The sequence below is a fragment of the Balearica regulorum genome, chromosome 6, assembly GCF_011004875.1.
Source record: "Balearica regulorum gibbericeps isolate bBalReg1 chromosome 6, bBalReg1.pri, whole genome shotgun sequence".
Classification (NCBI taxonomy): Eukaryota; Metazoa; Chordata; class Aves; order Gruiformes; family Gruidae; genus Balearica; species Balearica regulorum.
The window spans coordinates 11,152,500-11,179,953 of record NC_046189.1 but is presented as its reverse complement, the minus strand read 5'-3'; the positions used below and the strand labels follow the sequence as shown (position 1 = coordinate 11,179,953).

General features: G+C 38.8%; 1 protein-coding gene across 8 annotated transcripts in view; it reads right to left on the bottom strand.

Moving 5' to 3' along the window:
• The window catches only part of SLC39A10 (solute carrier family 39 member 10), a 52,707-nt gene extending 25,693 nt beyond the window's left edge, over window positions 1–27,014 (bottom strand). For 4 of the 8 annotated variants that reach the window (XM_075756210.1, XM_075756211.1, XM_075756218.1 and 1 more), the window contains exon 1: window positions 26,858–27,014. The gene's annotated coding sequence lies outside the window, so the exon portion shown is untranslated. Of the gene's footprint in view, window positions 1–7,204; window positions 7,225–14,038; window positions 14,186–26,857 lie in introns of those variants that run through there. The other 4 variants (XM_075756212.1, XM_075756215.1, XM_075756214.1 and 1 more) reach the window with 3 other exon arrangements.
• Between the last annotated feature and the right edge of the window lie 440 nt (window positions 27,015–27,454).

Genomic DNA, 27,454 nt, shown 5'->3' with positions numbered 1-27,454 from the left:
TTTCGTTGAACTGCAAACAAGAACAAGACAAGTCTTTCAGGACGCACTCAGGCAGTGGGACAACCCCACCCTAAGTCAAGCTGCAAAGTTAGAACAAAGGTGTAAATTTACAGTGGATAAGATAAATAGTTCTGCCACACCAACTGACATTGCCGAAATCACGGGCAGTGCTGCCAAATGCATTCCCCCCTCATTCGTCAATGCAAGCAAATCAGTCATACTAAGTGCAGTACTGATTGCATATCCATATACAAGGTTTTCAAATCAGAGGCTTGAGGTCAAAGTACCTGAGCAGTACATCACCAGAGTTATCTTTTCTGTATAGAAAACTCACAATATCTCTATTCTAAGCCATTGTCTGTCTATGGTGTTTCATCTATTAAACTAAATGTACCTCTGATGAAAGCTGGTATTTTTTTACAGCCTTTTTCATTCAGTTTCCCTTGGACTCCTGAAACTTCTCCACAGTGCTTACTATTTCAACTGTTCTTCTTTTATAGCACTTTACTTTTGAGAAGACTTCATGTAAAGCCTGGAATACGAACATGATAGTTGGGAGACATTTTTGTTTATTTATCACCAACTGCTTCACTGAAACTAGAAAACTAGTTCAATAGTTAGGCTTTACTTAAAACAACAAGCTTTGATTCAAATAACGTGGTCATACAAAATACAAATTCAACTGAAAGCCCCATCTATCATTTTAGTGTTTGCAACCCACATACTACAGCATTTTTTTGTTAGTGTACAAAGCTAACCAGAATATTTTCAGTGCCCAACTTTCTTCTCCCCCTTTTTCCTGTCTGCTCCCAACAATTTTAATAACCTGAAATATTTGTGCATAAATGCACTACCTTTCTCCCCTTCCCATGCTCCTTCCCAAGTTATTTTCCTTTCTCTCCCTTTCTGTTCAACTTTCTTTTCTTGCTTTCTCTGAAGAATGTTCTGTCCTTTTTTCTTCCCTATCTGCAGAAAATATCTTTGACTCCTCTAAGTAGTTAATCAGCTTGAATGCCACAATGACTAAAGTGCCTTAAGCAAGACTTCATGGGCAACCAGAAGTTGCACACCCAACAGTTCTATCAAGAACTGCTCAGAGTAATAGCTCTGTGAGAAATAGCAATCTTTTTAAAAGCAAAGAGATAAATATTTCTTGAAATAAAGCTACTGACTACATAAAGACAGTTTTTCTTACAATTCCTGAAAATTAAAATTCTTTTTTATATTGCAGGTATTTACTCCAATGTACATGCAGGAGAGATGCCTGCAGCCCCCCACCACGTCCACTCCAGCAACTGTGCAATATTTCATACTAATACTCAGTTCAAAAAAAGGCAGGAATCTGAAAATCCAAATGAACCTACTCTTTATTTCCGAAATTTCAAGTTTTTAACAAATGCCAGAATATAAAGCCTTATGAATCTAGCACTCATTTTTAAGATAAATGATTTTAAAAAAAATAATGTGAAATTAATATATTTCTGTTACTGAAAGACACGTTAAGAAAGCTATAAAAGCATTTAATTAAATAATAATCTCATTTTGTTTTATCAGTCTTAAGCTGACATTAGCTTCTAGATATACAGATAGGAAAACATGCTACAGATCTAAAGAGTTACAATTAACAATTTCTAACTTCAGTTCTCACCCATCTCCTGTATTTTCTTCCCTCTTCAATTTCAGTGAAACAGGGTTGTGGATTTAAGTAAAACTCATTCATTTGAAAATCTACAGCCCAGTAGGAGGGGCACTTTGTAAGAACAGACCATTAACTAATTGAGCCAAGCCATATTTGCTAAGTTAATACCAGATAAGACTTAAATAGTACAGAAAGCATTTATGCAGAACTAAACACACCATGAAAACTTTTTAAAAATCTGAAATGTGAAGTATTTGAAATGCCAAATCCCAAGCATACTAGAAAATGATTCTAAACTAGTACAGTAGCAATTTACTACTTCACTTATCCAGAAAGGGCCATTTATTTTATTTTGAACAGAAAACAACTGGACAGCCTTCTTCAAAAGGACAATTATTTGTAATGAATTGCTGAGTACAGGATGCTTCTCAGAGCTCAAAATATAAAACCATCAAAAACAGTTCAAAGTTCTGCTTACCAAGAATTAATTTTCAGCCTTTCATATATAAAATGTAGTCCATAAAACATCTATTAATGCATAAAATTTGTATCAGAGCTGGTTTGATTTTGTGCCAATATTCTACTGTTCATTCTACTGGTCCTGTTAAGATACTGGTGCTTGTAAGAATGAAATACTTGAAAAGATGAACCAATTACACCTGCATTTTAATATGTTATTTTTCTACTGAAAGTAAGCAAATGTTTTTGTTAGAACTAAGGTTGAAGTTCAATAAATATTTTAAGATGGTGTTACACTTAAAGTAGAGATCCTGCCCTCCCCCGCTGCTTCATTCATTCCCATTCCCACAAAACCACTTCTGTATACCAGCACATTCGTTTGCTGATCTGTTCACTGTGCAGCTGTACAACTAGATTCTGCTGAAAAAAAAAAGCCAAGAAAAAAAAAGATTATTTTCAAGACAGATTACTTATCTGCTTCACTGCGCAGCTGCACAAACACCGCAGTCCCTACAAAAAGAACAACCTTGCTTTTGGCGGCAACAGCAGCTTGCAGATTTGGTTGATCTGCAGCCTAACAGTGTATTTTGGCTATAGCACAAATAAAACAACTGACCACCTCAAAATGTACTCAAATAACATTGAAAAAACAGCAGTGGACAAATTTCCTATTGAAAGGCACCTGAGAATAATTTCTCCAATTCTCCCTTCAACACAGAATATAATAATGTCTGCAATAAAGTGTTAAAACCAGTTGCAATATTTTTATTCTTCCTATGACTTAAACTACTATACCTATGATATGTTAAAATACTTGTAGTATGTTAAAAGGCATGTCTTGATATGTTTAATTCCTGCACTATTACAATTAAAAACCTTCTATCACAGCTACAGTCCAAAAAGGAATTATGTATGTCTACTATTAAGCCAATGACTTCTCTCACTTAAAAAAAAAAAAAAATTACAAAAACTTTCAAAAGTCCTTCGAAAAATAGGACTAAGGCATATTTCTTTTACGTGTGCTATGCCATATTAGTGCCTGGTGAATTATTATTATTAAAGTCCATTTTTACAATCTAGAGGTTGCAAATTTTTTACTTGACAACACTGATTCAAATCTGTATTTTTAAACAGGTGATTCAATTAATGAACTACTACCACAAGACTTTTATAAGGCCCTCTGTCAAAATGCCATTCTAATTCATCTTATCAAATTCATTCTGTCAGAGTACAAAGCAAGAGAACTACCACTCTTCTTAGGCAAGAGCACAGCCACCTTTTCCTGTAGGTGTAAAGGAAATTTGGGAGACAACAGGCAACTACTGGAACTATTCACATGTTGAGTTAGTGGACACCCAAAGCTGTCTTTGTTCAACAGTTGTGGGAGGCAAAAGCGTTTGTTCGTAAAGACATCTTGGCAGATTCCAAAGTCACACTTAACCAGTCTGATGTGTGACATAAAATAGTCATACATATTTCAACAGGCAGATCCAAAAAGAAAACGCCCAGCTGAACCAAAACATGTAATTTCCATCACATCCAAGTAAGACCTCAATAGAAGTCCTAACGTTGCCTAGCTCTCATTTATTTTAGCCAAGATTGTTGTTAAAGGTCTACATGGCTACCCATTACAGGTCTGCACGATGATCGAGGCAACCATTCAAACTCATACGAACATTGACTGGCTTCAAAAATTGCTCACCATCAACTACTAAACCTTTCTTACACGGTATTAAAGCAGCTTTGACGGGACCCAACTTAGAGGCAAACGAATGAAAATGTAGTACTTAATACCCAATATTACTCTTAGTGCAAGATTAGAGACAGAAAAGGGGAAAGGAGCAGAATCCTTAGAGCTGTAATCTAAAATACAAGCAAAGATGTTGTCTTAGTCAATCAAATTAAAAATACTAATGGGCTAAAACTGAATTTTTGAAAATACCACTATGTATATGTACTTCCCTGTGTCCTCCACCTTGGAAGTGCAGGTACATTCTAATAGCAATACAAACAAGCAAGGGCAGATACTATGCAAAGTGAAACTGCCATCCCAGTTTTTCTAAAACTACATTACAGTTACATGTATCTAACCTAGACTGTGTTGTGTAGCATTATAATTTGATCTAATATCAGTTCCTGGTTTTTACAGTGACTATAATTCAGTACGTTCTTGTTCTAGTACCTCTCCTAAAATATGGATGCTCCCTGTCATTTTCCTTGAGCATTGCCATGTCTTCTTCCTTTCATTATAATTTTAATTATAAGGATTTTCTGGACTAACTGCTCATTTGATTCAATATTATTGTGTTCACCATCCTTCTCAGTGGGATCACTGGCACATTAATGTTTCCTGTGTCACTCCTTTGATTACTGACATCTTTCATCTTCACTGATTATTGTTTTCCCTTGTTATTGGGGTTTTCTTCATTTTACATGATTGTATTACTTCATAAGGCTCTATGTAATTTCTATAATCCATTTCTATAAAGAAAGAACACTTTTTATCAGGAACCCACTACTTTGATACATCCTCCCAATTACATGAAACCTGTCAATTTTAATGAATAAGTAGGCCAACTACTTGTGATTTTTCCAGTATTAAAATTTAAAATTGTTTCTACTGTCATACTATGGTACAAGAAACAGTTTAAAAAAATAAAAAGACCTACTTGCTGTCTCTAACACAAGTGATCAGTAAGCATATCTCAAAACAAAACCAGTATTTTAGAAGAACAAGACCATCCTGACTAATCAAGAGGCACATCCCGCAAAGGGTGGTGTAAAATATTTGTAGTTTTTCTCTTTGTCAAAAAGAGAAATGGTTTGGCAGCCTACCACTGAAATTATGCGTTATCAAATTTCTCCGAGAAAGACGTTTTATGCTCTTTGCCACTGACAGCTACAACCAAATGAAAACTGGACTCTACCTCTAAAATCAAAGGGTCAATAGTCAGCTATGACCATTATTTCACATGTTCAACTTCTAAAATATTTAAGATTCACAGAATTTAAATATCTGTGAATGTTTAACAAATGCTTTATTATTCCATGGATAGTGGAGTCAACATTTTCTGTTAAAAATACCCTCCCCTCCTTCCCTCTCCTTTTGCTACTGTAATTGGCAGCACATCACCCCATTCCAGAGTCTGCTGAGCACATCACAGTCATATTACAAAATACTTGACTGTGATCATATTAAAGCTATCCAAAGTAAATGCATTATGTGATCAGGGTTGCACATCTTTTCTACAAAATCAAGGCAATTAAAACTACTGTATTTCAAATTATGTGTTTAACTAATTAACAGACTACAAAACAGACTTGTGGTAGAAGAGGGCTTTAAATGACCAGGGAAAACAGACAGAAATCTATCGAACTGATACATATCAGCAAAATTAAAATCTACTGGAAAAACTGGTTATAGTCCATCAACACCTCCAAACTTATTTTAACATCTAAACCAGCTCAGTTTAAAATATCATTAGACATAAACAGTATGAGAGTTTAATCGTGAGAACAGACAAACTTTTGATTCCTGTTAACCACAGCTGAAGATACCTAAACATCTGTGTGCTGTTAAAAGAATCTGAGGATTTATTTTTCTATTTCTAGATGCACAACAGTTTCTTATGAATCTTTGGATCCTCTTCACAGTCATTTAATTTTTATGGTATCTAGTCACTAGAATAACACGCTGTCTCCTAGCAGACCACCTCATTGGCAGGTTAAGAAGTTGAAATACTTCAATAAATAGGTTCGCTATTTGGCAGTCAAAGCTGTATTTGGCATCTGTATTTAGCTAATGCTACACCACAAACACTCATCAGAGAAGTTTTCAATACAGGGGAAAATCTCATAACCCAATGCCTGAATAATAAAGGTTGAAATATTTATTTTTTTTTTTTTAAAGAAATTTGGCACAGCTAAGAATGTATCTTATCTTTGGCCAACATAACTCTATCCTCCAATCCAAAACTCAAAAAATAAGCAAAAATACTAAAAAAATATTTTCCTGTCTGATAAGCTAAGTTCACTATTTATAAATTTCTGATTAAACTACATGTACTTGCTAGTATTCAGCTTCAACTTTTATAATGTAACATTTTAAAAAGTATGTTCCTGGTAATACGACTATGAGGTAGAAATGTTAAGGATCACGCTTTGCTTATTGTCAAGAAAAGTAAAACCAAAACAAACCATAACTGCATGTACAGAATAGAAAACTGCAGAGCACATGAGGTATCATTTCAGTATTTCACTATTATTCAATCACTGCTTGGAACTACTGCATGACATATTTGATAAGATATGGGCAAAAATTCAGCAAAAAAAATTCTATTTTTTCATACTTAAAATGCATTAATTCTTCACCTTTCATGTCCACATTTTTGATTTATTTTTAACAATTAAGCTATAGTGAGAGAAAATTCCAGTAAATTCTTTGTAGAAACTCTCAGAATTTTCCCTAAAGAAGTGACAATTTGCCTTTTTCAATTTTATTACTATTTTAATAACTCAACTACAGTACATTGTCTTATTCCAAAACACCATTTTGATTTGTCCATATTCTAATTAACAAAAAAAAAAAATAAAATATTATATACATATATTTTTAAAGGGTTCTTGGCTTAAATTATACCGCAGTGAAACTATGAGAGGTGTTCCCATGCACCAAAGTCTAAATACCACCATAAAACATTTGCATTAGACAAATGCGGCCACTTAGCACTGACAAAACAGCAGTTTCTATGAGGAACACAAGACAAAGTATGGTCTTCAAAGACAGTGAAAGTAGTTTACATTGCCTGGCAAAACTGTTTACTGCAATTAATTTGAACCACAAAGTTTGATACAAAGATAACAGAAGTAATAATAATTTGCTATAGTTGCTGCATTCTTATTAAAGTATCTCATCCTAATCCATTCTTTTAAGAGTCAGCATAAACCCCTCATATTCCTCTCCCTACTACTGAACATACATAGCAAAAGCCAGCAGGAGAATTTTTGCCCTGAGCCACTAAAAATGAACTTCTGCTAGGACTCTGTACCTTATTCTGCAAGATGCATAAATTTAGACTATACACTTTACAAAACTTGATCTCTTACCTGTAGTACAAAGACAGTAACTGTGTTTAAAAAAAAAAAAAAAAGTTTTAGCATGGGATGCAATTTAGGCTGCATTTTTTTCGATAACATGCAAACAAAAGTCTAGAATATATTACAAGTATTAAGAAATTAGCTATGTGCATAATACAATAAAAAACTAAATTTTGTGTATACATCATGCTGTAACTACTGTATATTCGCTGAATATACAAGTCTTTAGAGCAACTAGCCAATTCAAGCACTGTTAATACAATACAATGCCTCTGCTAGACAATTGCCTCAATATGCAGTTCAGAACAGGAATGATGGAAAGTCCATCCTGTTTAATGTATCATATCAGACATCAAATAAATGGGAATATTTTATTTTTAGAATAAAAATGTAGCAATGCAAGGTTACCATATTATTTGGACTGCAGCCAAGTAGCATATTTCTTAAGTTTTAATGTAAGCTAGTACAATTTAGAATTGTACTTTTAGGCTGAGATACTGTTTTCTATAGACAGACATTGAGGTCAGCAATAAATAAAATACTTCTATGTTCTGCAAACAGAACTAGCCAATAAATATGGCCTAAATAATATGGTTTGCATTTCATGGAGTGAGAGTAGTTACCAAGGTAGCGTAGCCCTGATGAAAAGAAGCCTTTCTTTACAGGAATGGATTACAGAAATTGCATAGAGCCTTGAGAATATAATCATCAGTTAAAACATAGAGTACGATATTCCACTTGACAGTAAAGCTCTTCTGGACTGCTCTGTATATATGAATGAAGTAGTGCCTACAGTGGCAAAATAAGACTTAGATGCATACCTGCTCATTATTCCCCCTTACAGGAAACACTCAGTCGTGGTATTATTAATTATTCTGCAAGGTGAGTTAAACTCAACTTTCAGTTGTTCAAATGACATATAGTTACTATCACGAACAACCTCAGAACCAATCATCCTGGGATACAGTGCTACTCAGTCCCACTTACAATGCAAATCAATATGAACAAAAATAGAAACATTATTCCAAAAAAGAAAAAAAAAAATCCACATCAAGAATCACATTGAGAAACATCTATTCACGGAGACTACCTTGGAGAATACATACATTTTTCCTTTGTTTTGCTTTGATACTCCATCTTAAGTATGGCTGCACACTATCATCAGCGATTAGCTTGGTTAAAAGAAAAACTATTTATAGATACCTAATCACCAGCTGTAAATCAATTATCATTTACAGTTATCCTTCAGAACTCCAGGTATTTTTGTCTATTAATAATCATCACACTGCAGTAATAAAAATTCACAAAGATCATTTTATGAATGTGGTACAAGTCAGGTAATCTTGAGATATCTATATACAAACTGTATGCCAGCACCTATCTGGAATTCACATTTTATTAGAGTGGTCTTTACTAGGAGCTGTGATTGGAAACTATTTCTAAAGCATTTATGACTTACATGCAGAAACACTGCACAAAGTTTCTGGTGAGGATTATAATTTTATGCAAATCCTGCAATCTTGCATAAAACTTCCTTCGCACATTCTTAATCTGAAGAGCTTTTTATCTCACATATGCATTTTGTCTTATGAAAACACTAACCACAGGAACACTTTTACAGGACTTCATTTGATTAATGGGTTTCAGACATGCTCATAGTTATTAACTTCCAGTATTATGCAGACTTTATTTCAATTCTAGATTGATTTAGCTACCTAGTATCAATGACTACAAAAGTCTTTGCCACTGAAGCACTGAACTGAATGCTTACAAAATACAATTTTCTGTAGCTCTTAACAGTTCAGAAGCTACAGAGCTCTAACTGCTCCCTAGTTAATATTCTGTATTTTGTACATACTTGATACTTTAACACTGAGATGATGTGACTGTCAACAGAGAAGAAAGAGGGAGGTTTCTATAACAAACTTCATTGTAATACTACAGATATATTTCTCACAAGTGAAAATGAGATTTCTCTTATGACTGCTCTTAAAAACAAAACAAACAACGAAACAATCCACAACAAACCCAAAACAAACAAAAAACCCCCCAAAACCAAACCTGGAGATTGATTTTATTAATTTCTATTGCCAAAAATTTCTAATAAACACAAGCAAACTGATCCACAGCTTGCTAGGTTCATTTTGCTGATGTTCAAAATATGTTCAGGAAGATTTCTTACTCTGTTCATGTCATTCAGAGAGCAGCAGTAACAAATATACCTACATTCAGGCTCTCCAATAGACAATGCAGTATAAATTCCGTAATAGGTCCATCCATTTTAGTAGCAGTCTAATTTTACATTAATAAACCCAGCAGATTTTCTTCACTCTCATCCTACTGCTTTGGAAAGCAGCAAGCTATAGAAAAGCTGATATCCAGATGAGAATGAAGCTCCTAGGTCATCACAAGCTGAGAGAAAAGGCAACAGCTGAGTCATTCCTCCTCTGCAGCAACAGACAAAGAAGTCAGAAAACGGGAAGAGAGATGAGGCAGCACAATGTGATACCTAGAAGATGAAAGCATTTCCAGTGTAATGAACAATGTCCCCCAGCATGGGCACAACACCCTACATATAATTTCAACATCCCTTCTTCTTATAAGCTTTTCTGAACGACATCAGGAAACCACCATCTTCCCAGACTTTCATGCTGGCTTCCAGCTTTTTTGATATTAAGACCTGTATAGGGTTTGGATTATCACAAGCAGGAACAAAACACAAGTGTCTTCAAACAATGATATTTTAACTTCTTTACTCCTCAATTCATATTACATAAAAAGAAAAAAAAAGAAAAAAGAGAGAAATGGCACTGATTCAATAGCACGTAAAATATTCTGAATAGGCAGACTGATGCAGCGCATACATTTCTCTCCTTTAAAAGATGACAATGTAGACAGGACATTGTTTCTAGCATTTCAATCAGTTTTTGAAACTTAAAGAAAAAAAATGTTTTTATTAGTTTTGCCTAATTGGCACACATTTCCCTTCCAGACTTTATTAGGTATATTTCAAATAATATGTCAGCTGCAATTTAAGAATGACCTAAACCAAATCTAAACTCTTTCTGCATCAGGTGTTACTTTAGGCTTTTATCAGCAAGCTAAAATGATTAGTTCTCATTTAAGGTAACTTCAGTAGCCCACTCCCAAAGATTTTTCATATGACAAAATTGTTTTAAATATTTGCGAAGTTGGACTCCCACAGAAAAAGAGGAAGTTATACTGATTTTCTCACATTAGAACAGAAACTGCTTCCCAAAAGGCATAAATTCTTAGTACTCACAGAACTCTCTCTGTACCTAAAGCTCAATTCTGTGAAAAGCATACCTACACAAGGAACAGAAGAACTACAATTAAATTTTCCTTCTTTGAAACTTCTACTGACATTCTGAAGTATTAAGAAAAAAGTCAGGATATGTTCATTTGACAATTCTGAAAACATGCTATAAAATAACACACTATAAAATAGCAAACATTCTGACAGTTGATAGTCAAACTGTGAAGAAAATGGAATGAGGTTTTCTTTTTCTGATATAATTTTCATTGTTCACACATGTAGTTACACCTGTCCATCCCCAATTTTGTAAAATACTTTGTAAAGATACCACAATTTTTCTACTAAGTTTCACCACTGTTAAGGACCAAATCTTAACTTACGGGAAGACTTTCATGGAGCTTAGCTTTTAAATAGCTTGTGTAATTTTAATTCAATCATTCCATCTGATGAAAACATGTTTCCAAATTGAAACTGATTTATCTTATCACTGATTTATCAAGTGCCCATCATACTTTCAAAATAAACTTCTACTTCTGTAAAAACTAAACAGAGACAGGAATAACAAAGCCATTACAACAGGCACAATCATGATCAAACGACATTAAAACTGAACAGCCAAAGCAAACAAGTCCAAACATACTTCCTTTGGGTCTATGTACATCCAAGCTTGAGGTCCATGTGATCTGGGCACTACTTAGAAGTTTCTTCCTACTTGAATCAGCCCTTGCTTTGCAGATAATGTATTATGAATACAAGTATCCAAATCACAATTGCTTGACTGACTTAGTGAAGGGAACGAAGGAAATCTGTACCAGGTTGGATATATTCATTTTACTATGTGTATGCATTGATCTTATCTGTGCAAGTCTAACTACACAAAAAGTAGGTATCTTACTAAGGTTTCCTACCGAATATTCATAGGGAATGGTTTATTAACATTTAAGGCCTAAGTACCATATGCACTCAATAGTCTGCTGCTGATTTTTCACGATGTAACTCTAGAAGATAGATATTGTTACAACGTCACATAAATCTTAGTCTGAGATCACTAATCAAAAAGGAGTATTTCCCAGTGCTGTAGTAGTTGAAGGTCAGCACCAGGATTTGTTTTTTCTCACTTAAACCTTCTGAACACACCTGAATTACCCTCAAGATCCAATTTCACTTTTTTTTTTGTAATGAGAGAAACAAAACATCAAGACAGCTAAGTCTGTGAGCCTATTTGCACCATTTTAAACCACAACTTTTCTATAATTGCACATTTTATGACTGTTTGGATACATACTCCAAACTTAGTACCTGATTTTTATTTAAGCCAACCTGGAAAGCACAAAGACTTACATGAAAGCAAGGAATATTAATTAAAACAAACCTCATTGTTTTGGACAGTATTTTTTACGTAGGCAGAATCTTCTTTCATGTTGCCTATTCCAGACAGGCAATTGTTTATGATCCTTCTAAATTAACCTTGTGTGGTCACTAAGGCACATTCCCATAGGGGACAGCCACCATTAATCTCATAAAACATACACAATTAATTCAGTCTACATACAGGCCGTATTCTCTTTCAGAAACAGATTGCATGGCTGCATACTTTTTCCCTCAAAAGTATTAAGTGTTGAAAGCAGTTTAAAAATAAGTGCTGCAGGACAATACCACTGATTCTATTTTAACATTTGTTTTAGAACAAAAATCTAGTTAGGAAAGCCTACAGTCACACTGGTCTCAATGTACTTGGGAACCACATAACTTTTTCACACCATTTTATCTCATCATACCAAAGTATTAGCCTAAGAAGTAACCATTATTAAGTCAAATTGTTGCTTTGGAGTTGAGTAGTATGCCTCATCAGTCCACACAGAATACTTATTCCCCTATGCATCTAATGGAAAGCACATTCTTAAGTAAAGGAAAATGAGGGCATTCTCTGTTAAAATAGAGTTTTTAAAACCTAACAGCATACTTGTTTTGTACAGAAATAGTGTTCTATTTTTATGTCATTGTATCAGTTACTACTACCCAAAAGGGCACCAAAACATAACACGCCCCAAAAATTACTTTTGTTAACTAGATGGCAATTGCTTCCACATTTCTGAAAACTAAGCAGGCCTTCCAGTGTGCATTTGTCAACGTTGTATCAGGCTTCACACATCACAGGTTCCCTCGGTATTACAGTATGACATCCTATCTTAATAAAAAAATGGTGATTGTTACTTAGTCATATAGTGTTTAGAGTGCTAGAAACCAACATTATTTCTAACTCGAGCAAGAGTTTAAGAGCTAGCAGGTATGAACACTTCTACAGAAGCCCCCCCAAAAAAGACAAAGATAACTAAAGAGTTTAAAGAGTAATTTTATTCCAAAGTTTCAATGTTAAGTATATGTTTCCAAAGGATGCAGCACAAGCAGCAGAAATAGTTGAGAACCGTAAACCAATTACTTTCACTCAGGATTTCTGCGTCTGGTGTACTACAGCCAGTGACAAAATCTCCTGACCCTCTCTTACCTTTGTTTAATGTTATGTGCAGGTTACAGCCCAAGTGCAACTTCTGCAGTTCTTAACGCTAACTAGGAGCTTCAAGCCAAGCAAGACTTAATCGCGTGGCTTGTTCATCATCCGCGATCACCATATTGCCCCCGAAAAAATGCGACAAAATACTAAGCAAGCCCGCCACAGACACAGCACCGAAGCTCAGCCCCCCCCCCCCCCCCCCCCGTACGCGACTCTCCCTTTGCAGCACCCTGTGCGGAACGAGAAGGGACCTTCTACCTACACTCGGGACCTCCACGTGGCCGCGCAGCGACGGCTCGGCGGGATGGGGCACTCCCAAACCGCACTCGAACAGGAAGGGTGCGAGAGGGAAACAGAAGAGCAAACGCCAAGGAGCGCTACGTGCAAACCGGAGCCCCAAGGCGACGGCACCCTCCCCGCACAGAGCGCAGCCTGCAGCGGCCGGGCCGCGCGCGCTCGCAGGTCGCAGCGGGAGCTCGCGACGCCCCCCGCCCCCAAGCAACCGCCGCATCCTGCCGCCCCCCCCCCTTTTTCTCTCTCCGCCCAAAACGGCCGGGGCAGCTAGAGCCCCGCAGCCACCGCCACATCCCAGTACCCTCGTTCGGGGGGGGGGGGGGGGGGGAGGCGAGAAGGATTTACCTGCCGCATGGTCGCCTCACGAGGGGGAAGAAAGAGGGTGGGGGGGGATGCGCCAGGGCGCGGCGGCGCCTCGCGCTCCGCTGCCTCAGGGCGGGAGGCCGGGCACGGCCCCCTCCCCCGCCGCCCCCCGGACCCCCACCGGCCTCCCTCGCCCACCCGCGCAGCCCCAGGCCCGGCGGCAGGTCTCGCCGCCGCCACGTGATGAGGCGGCCGCGCCGCCGTGTCCCCCGCGTGCCGCTCCGCATCCCGGGGAAGGTGGTGTCCGTTACCGCCGATCGTCACCGGCTCCTTCTCCTCATGCGCAACCCCTACCCCCCCACCCCCCCGCCGCCAGCCCGGGGCCGGCCGCCACCCTCACCGCAGCGCCGGCCGGTTGTGGGGGAGGGAATGTAAACAAATGGGGTTTTATAGCTACCTCACTCGAGTGCCGTGTGCATCTCCCTCTCCGCTCGGTACCAAACCGCCGCGGCGCCTCCTCCTCCTCCTCCTGCTGCAGCTCCTGCCGCCGCCGATACGCTATTCACAAACCACGGCTACGCCAAGCCCTGACGCGCTCTCCCCACTCACCCCTACGCACCGTGCGGATCGGACTACACACGCGTCCCCGCAGCCCGCTTTACCCAATGCGGAGCCATTTCCTCCCCTCCCCCTGCGCCGCTGCACTCCCCCCCTCCCCTGCTCCACCACGCACTACGAAAATGGCGTAGCGCGTGGCTACCCCCCCGCACACCCTTTCCCCTCCCCGCAGCGGCTTGCGCTCATCACTCAAGCCATCGGGGCCGGCAGGCGGCCGGGGCGGGAAGCGGCCCCGGGGCGGAGGGCGGCGGACCCCCGGCTTTGGGCAGCGCCCGCGGTAGTCGTGCCGCCTGCGCCATCTGCTCTGGCGAGAGCTCGCGCCAAGCACTGCCACGATGTCGGCTGTCGCACAACGGCCGCGGCGGCGGGGCCCGGGCGAGCCCCCGGCCGAGAGATTTGCGGTCCCCCGGCCGGGCCGCGGTGGCGGCTGGAAGCGGAGCCGCCCCCCGTGACCCGGGTGGAGGGCGGGCGGCGGCGCCGCTGGCCGCTCGGCCGGCGGGCGGCCTGGGCCGCTGCCCCGGCGGCGCACAGCCGGTCGCTCGGCTGGAGCCGGGCCTCCACTGCCGCGTCTGCAGCTGCGGGGCTGTCTGGGCTCCCGATGGCATGGGGAGAAGGAGCCTTATAGGAAGGAAGGGGTATTTCACGGGCAGAGCTTGGCTTTCGAACGGAGGTACCTTTCTGAGAACGAGATGCGTGTTACCGCCATTATTTAACTCCAGGAAATCCTGCCAGGCTTACGCGTGAAATAAAAGCAAAACCTGTTTAGATGACAAACATGCCCCCTCTTCAAGGTCGGGCCCTTCATCACGATGCATTGATACATTTGAGTCCTACACAACAGCTATGGAACTCAAAAAACCCCCATCCTTACGTAAATTAAAACCTTTACTAGAACAACACTGACAATTGGTAGACATTTTGGTTTGTAACGCAAGACCTACAATGTACAGGAGACCTTGACACCAAATACTATTTTAAAATAAACCTGCTTATTTTGTAATGGTTATTTATAGAAAGTATGTTCAAAAGCTGAAGTGCAGTTGTAGGAACGTTTTGAGTAAGTTCTAGGCCATCTTATTTTTCTTCCTGAAAAATTTGCATACAATTTTCACCACATTTTCCTCCAAAAATAACCAATGTTTCCAGAGCAGGCTCCAATCTACAAACCAAGCAAAACACCACCCTCCCTCCCCCATCTGTTAAGGAGACAGGCATTTTTCTTTTAGTCTCTTTTATTACTGAATTGAACTAATTCACCTAATCCTTTCTAAACTCGTCCCTTTGTTAAACCAGATGATTCACACCAGCACTACTTTTAAGTCTGGCCAGGCAGAACTAGAATCCAATCCTACCCATAGTCCTATCTCAGACCAAGCCTTACCCCATGCTTATGCACCCCACGAGCCTCCCAAAGTCATTATGTTAATTTTTGCTTGGTGACATATCCCTAGAAAACAAAACCAGTTTAAAATACTAAAATTGTAAAGGATTAATAGTGTTTGTTTAGAAACCAAAAGAAAGTTGGTATCTGTAGGACTCCAAAAACCACGTAAGCATAAAACTGAAGTCACAGTGCAAAAGAAAACAAGTAAACTTTTCTAAGATTAATATTCGTTATAATGCAGATAATGTAACAAACTGATGAAGACATGTAGACATGTCAAACAGTTCTGGACCTAAGACCACATCAGCTTTGTGTGTTGTGCTACACCAATCTTTTGGTACGTGATACTGAGTCTTTACTGAACTTTTCCAATTACGCTTTCCCCTCCTCCCCTCCCATCATTTTCATGTCCCAGTGACAGACTTTCTAATTTCAAATCTCTTCCAACACCTTTTTCTCTCTCTTTAGTATTTATTTTGAGGGGGAAAAAAAACCCACCTACATTCCCTCCCTTATTTTTTCCCAAATATCTTAGCGAATCAATGACTAGAATACAAACCTTACTAGTCCAAAAATTTGACAATCTCCGCTCAAGTCAAGTTTTAGGGACTATTAACATGATTGTGAGGCCCTATACCAAACTGTTGCACCAGACCATTTGTATGACTTGAATGATTTCTGCCTCAAAGCAGGTCCTTTATCTCTCAGAATTTTTGTACAGCAAATAAAATGACATTGGTCATTAGACACCTACCACAATACCCACTGTTGATTACTGGGCATGACTGATTTGTGTTGCTGTTTGGTCTAGAAAGAAAACTACTGAGTGCAAGGAATCTAATGTAAAGTTTTGTATCTTCTTCCTTTGGAGTTTATTCTGAGTGAACTACACATGGTAATAAAATATAGGCATACAGGGTTTGTTAGCTTCTCTAAGTAAAATTCAAATACTGTAAAGATCTCATAAAAAAAAACAAAATCAAGAATTCTAGTAAGAGGACTACAATGGATTAATTGAAATTAAGATGTTTAATACAGAAAGGTCCTTTAAGATTTCAGGATTGATTGATTTTGCACTAGTTTTACTCTATTTAGAAAACTTAGGAAATTTCGGTAGGTAGGTAAGGAAGCTTTTCTGAAGGCAACTTTGCCTTATTGTGGAGGTACTGATGCTACAGAGCTACTTTCCAGAGATCCACCCCAATGGATATACCAATACCAATAAAAAAAAAAAAAATCTATATTAGTGGCTTTTCTATGGAGGAGAAGTCCTCCTCTCCAGCTGTTACACGCTTTAATCTGTGTATTTTAAAGCCGGAAGGGACCATCAGCAGGCCTACCAGCACTATGAGATAGAGTATCCCTTCCTGTTAAGATAGGAGTCTCATTTTTATTTTGACTTAGGCTATCACCTTCCCAGTTAGTGTGCTGATGGCTTTCTCTTGATACATTGAAAAGCTCGTTCCTATTTAGAGTATTTTCCCTGTAGTTGTACATTGTATCTTGCAGTTAGGTTACTTCACCATAGTTTTAACCATGTATTTTAGTACAAGAACTGCCTGCACATCCATACTTAAAGAAAGTACAAGTTTCTATACCTCAGCTTCAGAAACCCAGAACGAAAACTATTAAGTCAGGCATCCCTATGAAAAGCATGCAGCCGATAAGTATGCTTCCCTGTAAAGCACGTGGAACAACTTTCTGTGCTGCAGGAAAGCTGGTACAACAGAGCGGGGTAGCCAGCATTGCAAGAGTGCTGGTAGCTTGAGGTAATACAAATGCACGCAACAAATCCAGATTGACTTTTCAAGCTTCAAACAGAACAATGTGTTACTATACTTTTAGAACAGAACTGTCTTCCTCCCCCCATGCTCACAGGGCACTTCTTTAGTAACGCTGCACAGTACCTGCTCGTACATTGGGCTGCAGGAAGAGAGCGTATCCTATCAGGAGATATAGAAGGGCTTAGGGTATAATGCTGCACAAGCAGCTTGTGGCTTCTAGCAGGGCTTGTCTCAAGATGGGCTCCTGTCTACAGGCACATCTCCAGCTCCAGTACAGTGCCATGACCTCTTTCCAGTACCCCGTGATGCATTTGGTCAGCAGACCCTAGTTTCGGTCAGCTAGCTGTGTTGGCACAGAAGACAATAGAGGAAAAGACAGGATATGGCGTCGTGATTCAGTTGTGAGACGCAGGCCTAAAGAGAAGACGTGTGAGACTGGACAGAGTTTGACAGATCTCATACATTGATTTTTCTCCCTGACCTCCTTGTAACCACCCAATTGCATGTGAGGGATAGAAGGTTGACATATATCAGTATACACAAAAGTAGTTTGTTTAGAAGCAAGATTTTCCTCGCTATTAATTTACCCCCTAAAGCATGAGTGTCTGGCAAATTTAGCTTTTTTGGTTGAAGAATCCAACTTAATTTTCTTGCTTTTGAAATACTGATGTCTCAAGAAAAATCCAAGATGATGGATGGCTTGAAACATCAACTTCCTCCTTTATTTGAAATCATCTCGTCCAAAGATTTTACCAGAATTTAGGGCAGTTTGAATGCCAACATACCTGGTTTTGTTGTGTATATGTTACACGTATATTTTCTTTTCTGTTCTTTAAAACATTTTTCTAGCTTCTGTGCTTGCCTTTCATTCATTCTAAGAGCCTGAATCAAAGTCAGAAATGCCATTTCTTATTTGACAATGGCCAAGAAGTATTATTCAGCTTGCTAAAGAGATTCATGGAGACTGCAAGTGGCAGAATTAACCTTGAGGAGGTAGGGAATGGTTAACAGGGCACAGCTATTGTCGATGCCAACTTGCCAAACAGAGATATTTTATCAAAGTCCTTAGGAGTGAAAGAGCTTTACTACAGGAGGCTTTGCTCAAAAGTGCACTAACAAGAACTGCGGGAGTGAAATATCAAGAAATCATATAGAAGACATCTTCCTTCCTCATTACATAGTTTCCTAAACAGGATCTCTAAATATGACCTGTTGACAGTTGTCTCTTCTGCTTTGACTTTATTGATGTACTTACTATATAACCATAGGTGGTTAGTAGTATCATACAGATTTACTTGTACCTTCACTATCTGGTGGAGTGGTTTGATATGTACCCGTTCCCAGGCTATATCAGAGGGCACTGAGATTTGGCACTGAAGCAGCAAAAACTTTGCTTATGGCAAGGACATGAGTGAAAGTGTTTAAACATCAGAGTGAACTTAAATATCACTACAAGCAAGTAGTGATTCTGTGATTAAAGCTCATGCTTGAATATAGGCAGTGATGTCCTCGGGGATTTCACTGCCTCAGGACTACTTGGCTTGTTTGCAATGAAATTAAAGCCCAAGTTTATTTTACTCCAAGGCTGTATATAAAAACAGTACTTTTGGTAGATACTATATATGCTTTTTTCACATTCCTGCTAAACTGGGTGATCTTGTTTAAGCCTTTGCTGGGCAGATTTGTTTAGTTAGTTCTAATTGGTTTCAACTGTATAAATTCCAATGATAATTCAAAGTAGATCTGGCTAGTTTTGCACCAACTAGAAAGTATAATTTGAAAGTGTCTTTCCTCATAAGATGGGACAAAAAAGGGAAATCTATCTGAGCTTTTTTTTTCTCCTTTTAAAAAAACATTCTTACCCTTCTCTTACAACAATTTGTACATACTCCCCTGTTCAGACAGTATATGTACAAGCATAGGCATATGTAGGTTTTGAAGCAAAAGTATTGGTGTTAATGACACAGTCCACATAATTTTAAATAGGATACTAGTGTAAATATTGACAGGAAATTAGTTTAAACAGAAGCTCATGGTTTTTTTAAAACATGACAAAACAAGATACAGGTTGCAAAGCCGTGTTTCAGAAGTTTTTGAGTTGGTCTCAAAGGGGAAAGGGCTAGGCTTTTTGGGTTTGTTTTTAAACACAAGCTGACATTTTTAGTGAAAAAAACCCAAACCTTTTTCATTGGCTCTAGACTTAAGGTTACATAAACATCAAAGGATATAAGCAAAAGGGCGTGATGCTGCAGCAACAACTGAAGTATTTGTTTCACACAGAGCTTTTTCCTGCAATGTGGAAAAAAGCCGATATGACTCATAGACCTTTGGTTAATTTTGCAAAGCTAGCAAACGCTAGTGTAGCTTATCCACAGGAAAATTCTTGCTGGGCAAACTTTACTGTATTAAATGAATTTGTTTTGTTATTATTTGTTTCAAACACAACTTGCCGGTCCTACTGTCTAAAGCAGCCAAAAGCCCTTTCATTGGACATGAGACACAGGGGATTTGCTAGTAGCAGGGCTGGGGTAAGAGTCAAAATGGAAGATATTAGAAAGGGAGGACAATGTGTCACAGCCACCTTCCCCTCTTGCTGACTCGGGTTTATTTACTTTTCTCCCTTCCTTCCTGCCTGTTGAAAACACTTGTTTGCTTGTGGCATCTCTTCTGAATGCACTGGTTGCAGAAAGATCTTATCATACCAAAGGATATGACCCAGACTCTGTGCTGTATTTATGATTTGTCATGCGCATAGTTTATACTGCTCTGTCACACCTTTTCCTCTTCAGCTTTTCAGTTATAACAAGCAAGCAGAACATAGGTTTTGGATTAATTGACATATCTCATAGGGTTATGAGATTTTTTTTTTTTTTTTTTTTTTTTTTTAAGGACAAAAGGCCAGTCAGCTGCTTCCTTCAGCACGTGACTGGGGTGAGATTGCTGAGCACAAAGAACTTATGGTCATATCCATAGGGGAGCTCTGTATCAATAAATATGGGATGTTCTCTGCTGGAGCCAGGCAGGGTTCAAAACATTAAACAAAGCTGTGCTAGCTGGCTGGGTGGGGTAAACTGAAAATTCCTCTAAAGGCTAACACTTATAAAAGCAAACTGGATCAACTCCAAAACTGACTCACCTCACCAAAAATGAAATATTGACTTTAATGTAATCTCTTTACATGCTGAGGAATTTGTTTTACACCCTTTTCTCAAACAGAATGGAAAAATGTAATGATACTGTCCCTGACATTATTTGAAAGAATCAATGATCAGATTAAAGTAAGAAAATGAAGGTCAGTATCTTTTATGTCAGTCCCTGCTAATTTTTAACCACTAGTTTGGTGATTGGCAGTCGTGATATATATATACATATATATAACCTAGACTTAGCTGACTAATACAACCATAGCTCTTCTAAAGCTGGATTTTAGTCTGTAGCTGGAGTGCAGTTTCCCATTTCTTTCACCTCTATTGCACATGGAAGTGGAAATGACAAATTTTAAGCTCCCGCAATTCCTCTGTTATTGGTGGGCAGAATCAGGAAGCCAAGACAGCCTTAAGTTACTGGCTACCTGTTTTGAATACCTCAGGAGGGACTGATCATCTGTGAAATTTCAGCAGTGGAAAGAGGAGCCAATATGAGCTACTGTGGACATGCTTCAGTAACTTAAGCTTGCATGAATGGGCAAGGATGTTTTCCAGCCTCATCCCTTCTTTATCACGGATCGGAAGCCTCGAAGGGACACCTACAGAGAAGACGTGAGACAAGAACACGCAGTGGCAGGGAAAACAAAAAAAGATACTGTTTGCAAATATAAAGCAAATCATGAAACGGGTGTTTTTGTTTGTTTTTCTTTAAATCAACTGTACCAGTAGCAAAATCTAAAATCAACAAAAAGGCTCTCTAAATCAAAATTATTGATGACTGGCCCCCAGTTTAGAGAAAGAGTTAGCTTAAGCTTAGCTGTGTTTATCCTTCCATGGCTGATAATTACATAAATGAGAATCAGAGGGAGCAGTAGGATGCTGGCCTTCAGGGTGCCATCAACGTTAAAAGTACATGACCTTGACTTTGAAATGCTGGCATGTACTGAAGTTGTTGGGGTTTTTTCCCCATAATTTACATTTTTGTATTTGTTCCACCTGTATTCCACAATGTAAAAACATGTTAACCCCAGCATTTCTACAGAAAATAAATAAGGAGGCACCAGGAGGAGTATGAATGACATTAGGAAACACTCCAATTTCTAAATCTTTAACTACAACCATTTGACAGTCCTACCAGGTGCTGCCTCAAAATGCTTTGCACAGTTGGATGGTAATTACAGTTTTAATGACACTAGTAGGAGTGTGAGTTTAAGTATAAACATCTACAAAGAAGAGAGTAAACTTTAGCTGATACACAAAAAGATGAAGCATGAGGACATGTAGAATATGGTCTAAATGACAAGAAATGTGAAAAGCAGAGATGACTACCTGTGAAATTACATGGAGAGACAGGCCATGTGGATGTTGCACAACTAGAAGCTGGGAAGAGAGGTGGAGAAATGGGGAGGCCTGTTTCATTGCTATTTTTCAGCTGCAGGACTTAGCAAACTCACGTGATGCCTGTTGCTGTAAAACAATAGTAACTCCACTGAGAGCAAGATACAGCAGCAGCAGACAGAGTAATACAGTGATGAATAAATCCCATTATACTTTAGAAAAGGAAGACAAGTTTCAAAGCATTTTCTCAAGCAAGCATGGGACTAGTGAGACTGCTTGGGAAAGCAGGGATGTGGTCATGTCTCTTTGCTGACACGTCATGCATGTGAGGTATTTGGCACGTGTTAGAGCAATGAGAGAGCTGAGAAAAGACTCAAGGGTGGGAATGCCAGTAAACAAGCAGACAGAAAATAAATCCCTTTCTGCAATGGTTGGGTTGGACTGACATTGCTGATATAACTGTCAAACTCAGGGGAAGCAAACCAGTCTGAGACAAATGTAATGCCAGTTTTGTCAACATTGAAATTGGGAAGGAAAAAAAAAAAAGAAAAAAGTTATGTTTGAAAATGCTTCATTTCACTCACACTATGTCTTTCCACTCCGCTCAGATAACCTTCCCTTCTTTTATCTCTTACCTCTCACTTTATAAATATAACTAAAAATTCATTGCCATACACACAAAGGGTAAACTCAGATGAGCCTCTACGGTAGCTGTAACAAAATTGTTGTGGATTTCTCCAAGAAAAACATACAAGTTCGAGTTCATGCCTTTTGTTGGTAAAGCAGAGCATTCCAAGAATATTTAAAATAAAATGTTGAACAGTAAAAGCTCTTCTTTCTAGCAGGTTTACATTACTGAACGTATACCAAAATGCTCCACAAGCATGCAGTGATGTAATTCAAGGCTGAAAATTAATTGAAAAATTGAAACAAATACTACTACCTTTTGGACAGGTAGGGGCAAAATTTAGGGTCTTGGGAATGAACTGATATTTATTTTTTCATTTAATCATGGTGCCATCTCTCAATAAATATGTGTGCTTGTGGAACTGCTTCCAACAGGTAGCTTTCTCTAAACACATGAAGAGTGTATCTGTTGTGGTTTAAGTCCACTGGCAGCTAAAACTACCACACAGCCATTCGCTCACTCCCCAGTGGGACAGGGGAGAGAACTGAAAGGAAGAAGGTAAAACTCATGAGTTGAAATAAGGACAGTTTAACAGGACAGAAATGGAAGAGAATAATAATAAATAATAATATACAAAACAAGTGATGCACAGCACAATTGCGCACCACTCGAAGCAGACGCTTGAGTTCCCGAGCTGCGCCACCTCCCACCCAACCTCCAGTTATATACTGAGCATGACATCATATGGTATGGAGTATCCCTTTGGCCAGTTGGGTTCAGCTGTCCTGGCTGTGTCCCCTCCCAGCTTCTTAGGCTCCCCCCACCTTCTCGCTGGCAGGGCAGTAGGAGAAGCTGAAAAGTCCTTGACTGTTTGGCAATAACTAAAACGTCGGTGTGTTATCAACATTATTCTTATCCTAAATCCAAGACACACCACTACAGCAGCTGCTAGGAAGAAAATTAACTCTATCCCTGCTGAAACCAGGACATTGTATAACTTCTGAATAGTTTTTTAGTGTAAGTTACTGCTGAGGTTTCTTAGCAGTAGAAGAGAGAAAAAAAAAAAAAAAGGCCCATGAATGTGCTTCACCTTGTTCATATATTGAAGTGAGTGGGTAGTAGTTCTCACTGAAAGCAGTCTCACAGTAGCTTTTGGCTATCAGACCACTAACCATGTAGTTACTGAAACCTAGTACCTTAACACAGTTGTTTGAATCATAGCCTTACTTTAAACAGTATTTACTTCAGAGAATCATCTCTCTATTATTTGCAGGTACTACATGTCTTTGTAACTGGATAAACACTGTAATTTCATTCACATTTCCAGAATTACTTTTCTATTAATTAAATCTTAAATATATGAGAGACAAATCCATTGGATTAATTACAACTGAAATTTGAAGTTTGAAAGCCTGTAACCTATCAAATTTCCAGTTCACTAGAATTCTGAGAATAAGTTTCTGAAGCACAACATAATATCCTTTGGCAAATCAATATCTATAATGAAAAGAAATTGTACACAGGAGCTTGAAGACATTGTTTCTTAAAACTAAATAGAAGCTAAAACTAATGTCAATACTTACTAATAGTTTGCAAGGAAGCTTGGAATAAGACTATTTTAGGCAAGCCAGTTACTTGAAAAGAGACTGCTTGGGGGTCCCCAGCTAACATGCACCTGGGCTGGGTCATTGCCAAATTCCCATGTGAAGCAGAGGTCAGATTCTGGGAAATTCTCATCCCAAAACCAGCTCATGGAGTTTTACTGAAGTTTGTATCAAATAACCAAGAAGTACTTCATTTGGCCAGTGTGATTCTGGAATAACATTATTTATATTACAGGCAGTGTCAAAATTCATAAGATAAGAATGACAATAATTGCTGTTTTTTCCAAGGGGACTTCGGTTTTAATGTAATCTACTCTTCTTATCCTAAAAGAAGTACATAAATTTTGGCCCATTATCTCAGAAGATAAGAGTATCACAGCTATCACTAATTAGACCCCCCCCAAAAAAAATCCAAAAAACTTGGTTAGGGAGCTTCTAAAGAGCAGTGAATCAGAAAACAAACTGCCAGCCATGATGTGCCTGGAACTATTGCGCGCCCCCCTTCCCGAGAGCAACACACAGACATTACAGAGCAGATCAGTCCACTTACACAATGTTGAGTGCCAACTTCATCACTCAGGACAGCAGTGGCTGATTCTTGTCATTTCTCTCTTTCTCCTCTTCCTCTTTCTTTACAGGAGGGAGAGACTGCATGGCCTATAGTCACTTCCCTCAACAGCAATACTTGCTATCTATGCAGTTTCTTTTTTAAACTACTGTATTTTTAAGGAACTGTTTGAACAGGGGTTTTTTTATTTATTATTATATTGAAACTGAACCTTGAGCTAATAAAAACAATATTATGGTAGTGCTCTAGTTCTAAAACCAGAGCTGCTGTTTTCACAGGAGGACACTTCAAATTGCTGCACAAAACTTTTAACTGTTGAGCACCAAGATGCGTGCAGTGTACAAGCCCCAGTTACTGTGAACAGCAAAGCAGCAGAAGGCTATTTTTCAGAGGTTATTGCCGAGAGTTTTAATTGTAATCCAAACATTAATGCCGAGAAAAGTGATTTTTGCAGAGGAGGGTGCAGTGGATCAAAATAACTGCAACTTTTTCCATTTATATATTTTTTTTAAACGCCACTTGTGTTGCATTGCTAAGCAGCACAGAAACAACATTCATCCCAAAAGTCAATTATCTCCTGAGGGCAAGAGACAGAGAATCAGTCTTTGTGACCCCCCCCCCAAACAGTCTCTCTCTTTAATGATGCCAGAAAAAATACACATTGGCTGTCTGTGCTGGTGGTGAGGTGTTTGCAAGATAGGGGCAGTCATGTTCACAACAGACCACTGCCTTGGGATGCTACACATCCAAACGCATTCAATCTAGGAGATACTCTGAAATAGATTTCCCCCTATGAAGTAGTCTACCCTCTTTGACTCTTTCTTCTCTCTTTCAATTCTTACTACTATTACCAGTGCAGCTCCAGAAAAGTCTTGTTGGTATTAGGACATTACCAAATTGTCATTTGAGGTTTGGGGGTTGATTTTTTTTTTTTTTTTTTTTTTTTTGAAGATCAGGAAACATAGTACTTAAACTAGTGCTGATGGTTCCTCTGTGGCAGCATTTGCCAGAGTAGAATTGCAACTGAATAGCGACATGTTCAGAGGAATCCATAAGAAAAACAAATCCGTTTCTGGTAAGAGCTCAACTGTAAAACTTAAGCTATCTTTGTCTCTTACTGCCCAGTCACTCTTCTCACTGCAAGCCTTTGGAGTTTCCAACCACTGACTTACTACGTAGCATCTCTCTTGGACAGTCACGCCCTGGTGATATAGAGGACATAGCATACATATGTATTCTGTTCCTGAGATACTGATGAGGAATAATCTTCCCCTAATTAAGTTTAAAACAGTTTTCCTTCAACATCATACAGGAAGAGGCAGCTTGAGACATTTTCCTATTTGATGCTTGCATAGCAACACATACCGGAATGGCCTCTCACAGCATCACTGAAGTTAATGGCCTAATGAAAACAGCTTCTCCTCAATGGACTTTGTTTGCTTTTAGCCTGATTTTATTTTCAGGGGATTAAAACTTAGCTATAACATTTGTATGGTCTTGAAACTCTCTTCTGTTTTCGGAAAAAAACATGTTAATATAAGTTCAGAGAGGAGGCAAAATATGTTTTCCTTTAGTTTCATTTTGTCACGTTCTAGGAGGAGCAAAACCAGACACCAGAAACCTCCCACAAAAAAAGCTGACTGCTAGAGCTTTTTTAGAGAACTTATTTCAACACTGATCTTTAAAAAAAGGTATAAAAAAAGCATTGTGCATAATTTTGAGATACATATAGCAATACTACTTTGTGAACCTAGGATTTAATACAATGTAGTCCTATGTACTGCAAAGCATCCACAAACAAAGTAGGAATGATTACTGAAGTGCTTAAAAAACAAGCAAGCCATATGTGAGCGACACAATTCTCTTCCTTACCCATCCACTCCAAGCATATACATTATCTTTGGCAGAAAGATGCTTTCCATCTGACAAATCTGCAAGCCGTTGGAAAAACTGACACTGATGTTCAGTAGGGAACAACAAGTCCTGTGGAGACAATGGGATGTAAGACTTTCCTCCCTCCACCCTCCATTGTGCTTGTGGCTGGTGGAGTTCCAAGAGAATGTGGAAAAAAGATTACTTGGTTTCTATTACCCTGAAGCAATCATTTCCTGTAGTCACCTAGTGAACCTAAAGGAAGTCTGCTTGGTTTAATTTTTTCCCTGAAAATGATAATAAAACAAAGTTTATAAAGGAACACAGTACTTACCCTTTATCAGGCTCCAGTTCAAGAGTTTAAAACATATTGCTGGCTTTACACAAGCAAGTATTTACCTCGACTCAGTTGATTAGTAGCTCCTTTCAAATCAATGGGAATGTAAATGTGCTACGAGTGAGGCATGTGCTTTAGGGTCTTGCTGAATCATGTCCTTTGCATGTCACAATCATTACTTAAAAATGTGGTTGTGACCATACACCAAATTAGGACAAGAGCATTTGTTATGGAAGGTAGAGTGTGGCAGGACATGAAGCTGGTGTACGTGTGAGTTGGGAGGGTGTTTCCTGCTGTGAGACTACCAAGCATTTAGATCTTTTCCAGATTCTGCCATTTCTGGAGAAGTCCTAGATGTTAGAAGCCAGACATTTTGAAAGCCATGTTATTTCTTTAGGTACATTGCATACATATTAAAAAATAATAATAATAAAAAATAATCTTGATTTCTGCCAGGTATGTGACACTGTAACAACCACCATAACACCATGTCAGGGGGGTTGGAACTAGATGATCTTTAAGGTCCCATCCAACCCAAACTATTCTACAATTCTGACATAACAAATCTGCTTCTTTATGAAGTGCTTCACACAC